General features: G+C 45.5%; 1 protein-coding gene across 1 annotated transcript in view; it reads right to left on the minus strand.

Moving 5' to 3' along the window:
- The window catches only part of LOC147897232 (NAD(P)-binding Rossmann-fold superfamily protein), a 47,210-nt gene extending 42,357 nt beyond the window's left edge, over positions 1 to 4,853 (minus strand). The window contains exons 1-2 of the mRNA XM_087380018.1: positions 4,755 to 4,853; positions 4,486 to 4,560 (exon numbers count right to left, since the gene is read on the minus strand). The gene's annotated coding sequence lies outside the window, so the exon portion shown is untranslated. The remainder of the gene's footprint in view (positions 1 to 4,485; positions 4,561 to 4,754) is intronic.
- Positions 4,854 to 6,000: the final 1,147 nt, after the last annotated feature.

A 6,000-nucleotide genomic window follows, 5' to 3' on the forward strand; every position in this document is an offset into this window, starting at 1 on the left:
AAGGTTGAAAATGAGACAGAACTCAAGGTGCAGACACTTCGCACTCGCAAAGGGGGGGAGTATATGTCTCATGAATTTGAGGCATTTTTGAAGAAGAAAGGCATCACACATCAGCTTACAGTGAGGCTTACCCCTCAGCAAAATGGCAAAGCTGAGAGGAAAAATAGAACTCTCATGGAGATGGTTTTTTTTTTTTTTTTTTGGCTCACAAATTTTGGCTCGAAGGCCTCATGTGTGCCAATTATGTTTTGAATCGGGCTCCCACAAAGGCTTTGAAGACAATCACTCCCTACGAGGCTTGGCATGGGAGAAAGCCTTCAGTGGATCATTTTCGTGTTTTTGGATGTGTTGCATATGCCCACGTGGCTGTGGAGTTTCGACATAAGTTGTCAAATAAGGCACTCAAATGTATCTTTGTTGGGTATAGTGCAGAAAGCAAAGCCTATCGTCTCTATAATCTTGCCACACAAAAGATTTTTGAGAGTAGAGATGTAATTTTTTCAAAGAATCACCATTCCAGCTTCTTCATATGATGTTTTTGAGAGGTTGCTTCCTATTCTTTTAGTTCCCCAGCTGATGCTCATGCTGAAAATCAGCATTTACAGCAGCCTCCACCTGCTCCACATGCCCCGATTTAGCCACATGCTGATTTTGTTCCTCCACAGGCAGTGGATGATGTTGTCAGGCAAGAGATTCAAGAGATACATGCAGCAAAAACAGTTCCGAACTGGTTGCTACAGACTCTCAGGGAGAGTAGACTTGAGGCACCTTTGCCTAGCAGGAAGTGCAGCAAGGAATGCAGGGGGGGCTCTTTCAGCTCCCATGGAGCCAGGGCTGAAGCTTACTATGTATGATGCAGGTGAATCAGTGGATGCCACACTTTACACTCAGGTTGTTGGATGCCTCATTTATTTGTGCAATACACGGCCCGATATTTGGTATGCAGTATCTCAGGTGAGCAAGTAGGTATATGCACAGCCCAAAGACAACACATTGGCAGACTGTAAAGTGCGTCTTCCCTTACTTGCAAAAAGTCTTATGGCTTGATGTTTCCCAGGGGGGGTGACTTGCAAATGCATGCTTATAGTGACTCAGATTGGGCTGGAGACTATGATACTAGGCAGTCCACAAGTGGTAATTTTTTCTTTTTGGGCAAAGCTTGCATTTCTTGGCTAAGCAGGAAACAATCTACTGTGGCTACTTCCTCATGTGAAGCTGAGTACAGGGCAGCTTTCACACCAACAATTAAATGTGTTTGGCTGCGTCGTTTGTTTGCTGATCTTCATCTCTTATTGGAGTAGTTCTTCTCCAATTCTCACTGATAGTCAGAGTGCTATAGCAGTGGCAAAGAATCATGTGTTTCATGCTCACACGAAGCACATTGAGGTTCATTATCATTATGTCAGAGAGAAGTTGCATGTAGGGGAGATCAGTATGATCTATGTGTCAACACATGACAATGTTGCAGACATCTTCACCAAAGCAATTCCACGTGAGAAGTTTGAGCCATTTCGCAATGCCCTGAACTTATCTCCTTTTGGTGATTGATCACTTCCTTGTACATCATCACATTGGCACAGCAAGGGGGTGTTAGAATTATTGGCATATTCTAGGCAGTGACCAATGTAATCCATAAGTGAGTTAGGGGCACTTTTCCCTCACTAGAGGTTTTTCCCAATGGGTTAGTGTGGTTTTGTCACTTAGACAAAACCACCTCCACACTTGTATGTTTGCTATCTTATCTATTGCACACTACGTTTTTTATCTCTGCTCCCTTGCATCTCCTCTTGCTCCATCTTCAACACAAAGGACATCATTTCCACCAAAGTAGTGGCTCAATTGCCTCTTACGCCAACAGAACCAATGGCCTTGAATGTTGCACTTTCAGAGCAACAGATAGAGAGCGACAAACAGGTAGCTTCAGCCACTCTGAAGATCTCAGGGTGGGAGACTGTCGGCCACTCAGGGTTGCACCTACGAAGGCAGAGGACATCATCTTGGAGACACGGTCATGGCACCAGTTCAAGTCCGAGCAGATTATCGGAACCAAGGCTTGGATGTCAAGATCCCAAGCCAGGGGGCCAAGTTCATTTGTTGGCTTAGAGGTGTTCCGCCTCGACCTTTGTAATTCAGAGGGCTCGAGTCAGGACTCAGCAAGATATAGTACTACAGCAAGACCAAGATGTCTCCCTCGTGACAAATCTTCCTCCATCCCTATCACCAATATGCACAAAGGAGAATCAAATTGAGCATCTTCCTGGATCTTACACCACAACAAGTATTACCACAGGTCAGCAGAAGACCCTGTAATAGTTCAGTCGGATCAGGATTCATGAACCAGATATTCAGTTCCATTAGATCAAATCCATGAGCCAGGTATACGGATGTTGCAAAGGTCCTATTCACAGGTTATCATGATTAAAAGACCACGCGTGCATTTTTTGGAACCTAAAGAGAGGACACATGGGCAAAAACATGTAAATGTTCATTCGCCCTTCAGTATCCCAGGTGGCTCTCTCCATACACAGCCCGTGGGGATGTCACAAGCATCCACAGCCCATGGCATGCTACCTACAATCTGCATCACCATCAAACATGCCCCAAAAGACAGCACAAGTCAAAAAATGCAGAGTTGATTTTTTGGTCAAAAAGTCAATACGTTGACTTGACTTTTGATCGACCTGGTCAACGGTTAGCGTCAACCACAGCCGACAAGTCGGTCAATCTGCCCTAAAAGCCTATATAAGGCCAACCATTTGGCGTCATTCTTCATCCCCCTCTCAGAGCTTCTAGCCTCACCAAGCAGCAACCCTTGGGACCAGGATCAGGACAGGAGAAGTCTGCAGCAACCCAGCAGCCCCTTCCATCCCTTCTTCAGTTAGTCCTCAGCCCGGTTCAGTCCAGTGCAGCAGTCTTTAGTTATCTTTTGTAGCAAAGGTCCTCCCTCCATACAGTTGTTCTCTACAGTTGTATTAAGCCCTCTGGGCTAGACGTTGTTCAGTTATTATTTTTCCACTTCAAAGGCCCACTATATTCTCTCCCTGTGATTCTCACACTCACACCACACTATCACTTGTATTTTGAGTGCATCATTCTCTCAGTTTAGATAGTATTCCGCTACAATGTAGCAGACTTCAACACTGCCCACAAGTCAACCAACCTATCTTGGTCCACCTCCCCCTTGCAGTCCTTATTTGGGGGCTCATACATGGGGATTGGCCCATGATGTGGTAGGGCGAGGGGGTGTTGGAGAATAGATGGCCACCTCCCAAGTCGTCTATGTAAATACTCCATCAGCTCCCATGAAGAAGCCCTATGGAACAATACGAGGTAGTTGTCATTCCTTGGTCCTTCAACCAACAGCTCCCCCTCCTCCAGGTCCAATCCTCCACAATAGAACCATCCTGGTACACAGGTCCAATCCAAATAGAACTCCAGAATACCTTGACCATGAGCTCCCACAAAGCTCTCCAGCAAATACTCCTCTGGCTTCAGCACACTCTGTCATCTTATAAATGCCCGTCTTCAATACTGAGGTTTCAATAAATCCACCATCTTTGCCTTCTAGCACTCTGCTTTCAAGCTTCGGGGCAGCACCAAGACTTCCCCCTGACTTTTATCAGACTTTGTACTACTGCCTTGTGATACTGCTGCATGCCACGTAGCTATTACATATAAAGACAGACCTCCAGGACAGCTCCCAAACTGCCAGGTATATCTGTGCTTGTGCTGCCCACATGGCAGCCCCTATGTTGCCCATATGGCAGCCCTGTTTGCTTTGTTTTCTTTGCTTGCTGGCTGCCCACATGGCCGTCCCTGTGTTGCCCATGTGGCAGCCCTGTTTGCTTTGTTTTCTTTGCTTGCTGGCTGCCCACATGGCAGCCCATGTGCTGTCCATGTGGCAGTCTAGCTTTTACTGTTAGTCATGTCCATGTGGCAGGCTTCAACACTACCCACATGTCAACCAATCTACCCTGGTCTACGTCCCCCTTGCACTCCTCATTTGGGTGCTTACAAATGGGGAGGTGACCATCTATTCTCCAACACAAAATACACATAAACTAAGCTGCTCATGTAACTTTACTCCCTTCTATACTAGCATTATGCATATCCTCCATATGCAGTTTCACATTTAAGCGTAAAATGTCTCAAGAAGTTTATATTGCATACAATCGGAATGGATGCAATCACTAGAATGAATTTTCTCCATTAGCTCTATACCGTCAGTCCGACTGGCTTGAGATTGTAAGAAGAAAGATGATACATGAGCTTCAAAGGTTGAGAGGCCCAAAGGTTTTGAGGCGTTGAGCTGTGATACAAGAGAAAGATGTTAAAAGAAAGAAAACGCGATCCGAACAAAAGGAATGGGCAGGAAGCTTTGCATCGTGCCTTAGCTAAAGATCAAGCAAATATGTCCCCGCTCTCCCCGACGGGCCCCTCTTTCGTTGCGAATAGCATCAATTTCGATGCTAGAGAAATGGTTACCTTGGAACACCAATTAGTCGATTTTTCCCGTTGATTGCGCAGCAAAAGCTTGTTGCCCCTCTTCAGAAGAAATTTCTACAGGATACACAAAAACAGTAAGTAGAGGGGTACCGCCAGCCCATGCGCTGTTAAAGTACAAAGCGATGGTATAGGAATGAACGCTACGATCGGCTTCGCATAGAAAACGCAGCTGATGCGGAAAATTTGGAACCGTCTAGTTGCTAGATTACATCCAACTAGATCACGGGTTAAGCGGGAGCTCATTGCACCTTGGAGCGAGATGGTGAAGGGAGTCGTGAGCAGCGAGCTGCACAAGAAGTACAAATGGTACATATACGTGAACAGCGAGCTGCACAAGAAGTCGTAGATCCTTGTATATTCGGGACAAGTGCAAAAGGCGCATTTTGCACGCTTTTTTACATGAATTTCGTCGAAGTGCCAGAAAAAGTAAAAATATGCTTAGGTGTCAAGCTCTTTATGAAAAGTTAAGTTAGGGCCTATTCCCATCAGCAGTTAGGGAGCACTAGTTAAGGCTCTTAACGGAGTGTCCACATTAGTGTGCATTCCCATTAGCATTTTTGGCCTGCCCTCGTAGGGGGTAGGTCATAGTAACATAGAACAATTGAAATCACATTTGGCATTATTTTAATTAGCCTTTTTTTGGTGGCGTGTTGTTATTGGCAGGGGGCAAAACATCAACCCAAGTGTGCATGACAAGTGAGTATTGCTTTTGGAGAACGTCCAGTGTGGCGCAGTTGACTTTGGGTCTACTTTTACTAACGATCACTTGGACCCTACGTACGTGGAGGCACATTGCGGTATATAGCCATCCACCATCCTGGCGATTTATAGTTCTTCGTTGCATTGAGCTTTCCATTTTTTGGCGCGCATCTTTGAGCTTACGAATGGTTGGAACGGAGGGAGCTATGGAGTCTATGGATACAAGGAGCGAAACGTTTGGAAGAGGTACTTGACAATGGAAAACACTCGTCGATCCTACTCTATCTTGCACTCGACCTCCTACTCTTCATCGATTCGCTACTTGCACATTGTGCACCTCACCTCCCTTTTCAACCTCTAGTTCTCCTCCATCCTTTGTGATCCCCCTTCCTTAGCTCTTATTTTTTCGATGCGCACACGATCTCCCTCAGTCCCATTTGTATTTCCGCCCTGTTCCAGAACTACATCAGTGATTTCGAATTCTGAATTCAAATTTGATTGAGTCGCTCAGTTTTTCCTTTGCATCTTTAGAACTCAAGAAATACGACACAAACAGAGAGTCCTGCTGCACTGATGATGTTGATTCATCCGAGGTTCAGGAGGGTTGTGTGGGCACCAAAGTAGATACATGTACTCACACATCTCTCCTCCATCGGAACAGCAGTGATGTTTGTTGAAGTCTCTCTTCCTAAGCTTGATCGCTACGAAGCAAGAGTGCTGGTCAACTGCTCCGCCACATGCATGATCACTTCTTCTCTACCACACACTACAATAGACTTATAGAAATCAATGGTA

This window comes from Dipteris shenzhenensis, chromosome 10 (genome assembly GCF_047967505.1).
Source record: "Dipteris shenzhenensis isolate YYH24624 ecotype China chromosome 10, Dip_SZ_1.0, whole genome shotgun sequence".
Classification (NCBI taxonomy): Eukaryota; Viridiplantae; Streptophyta; class Polypodiopsida; order Gleicheniales; family Dipteridaceae; genus Dipteris; species Dipteris shenzhenensis.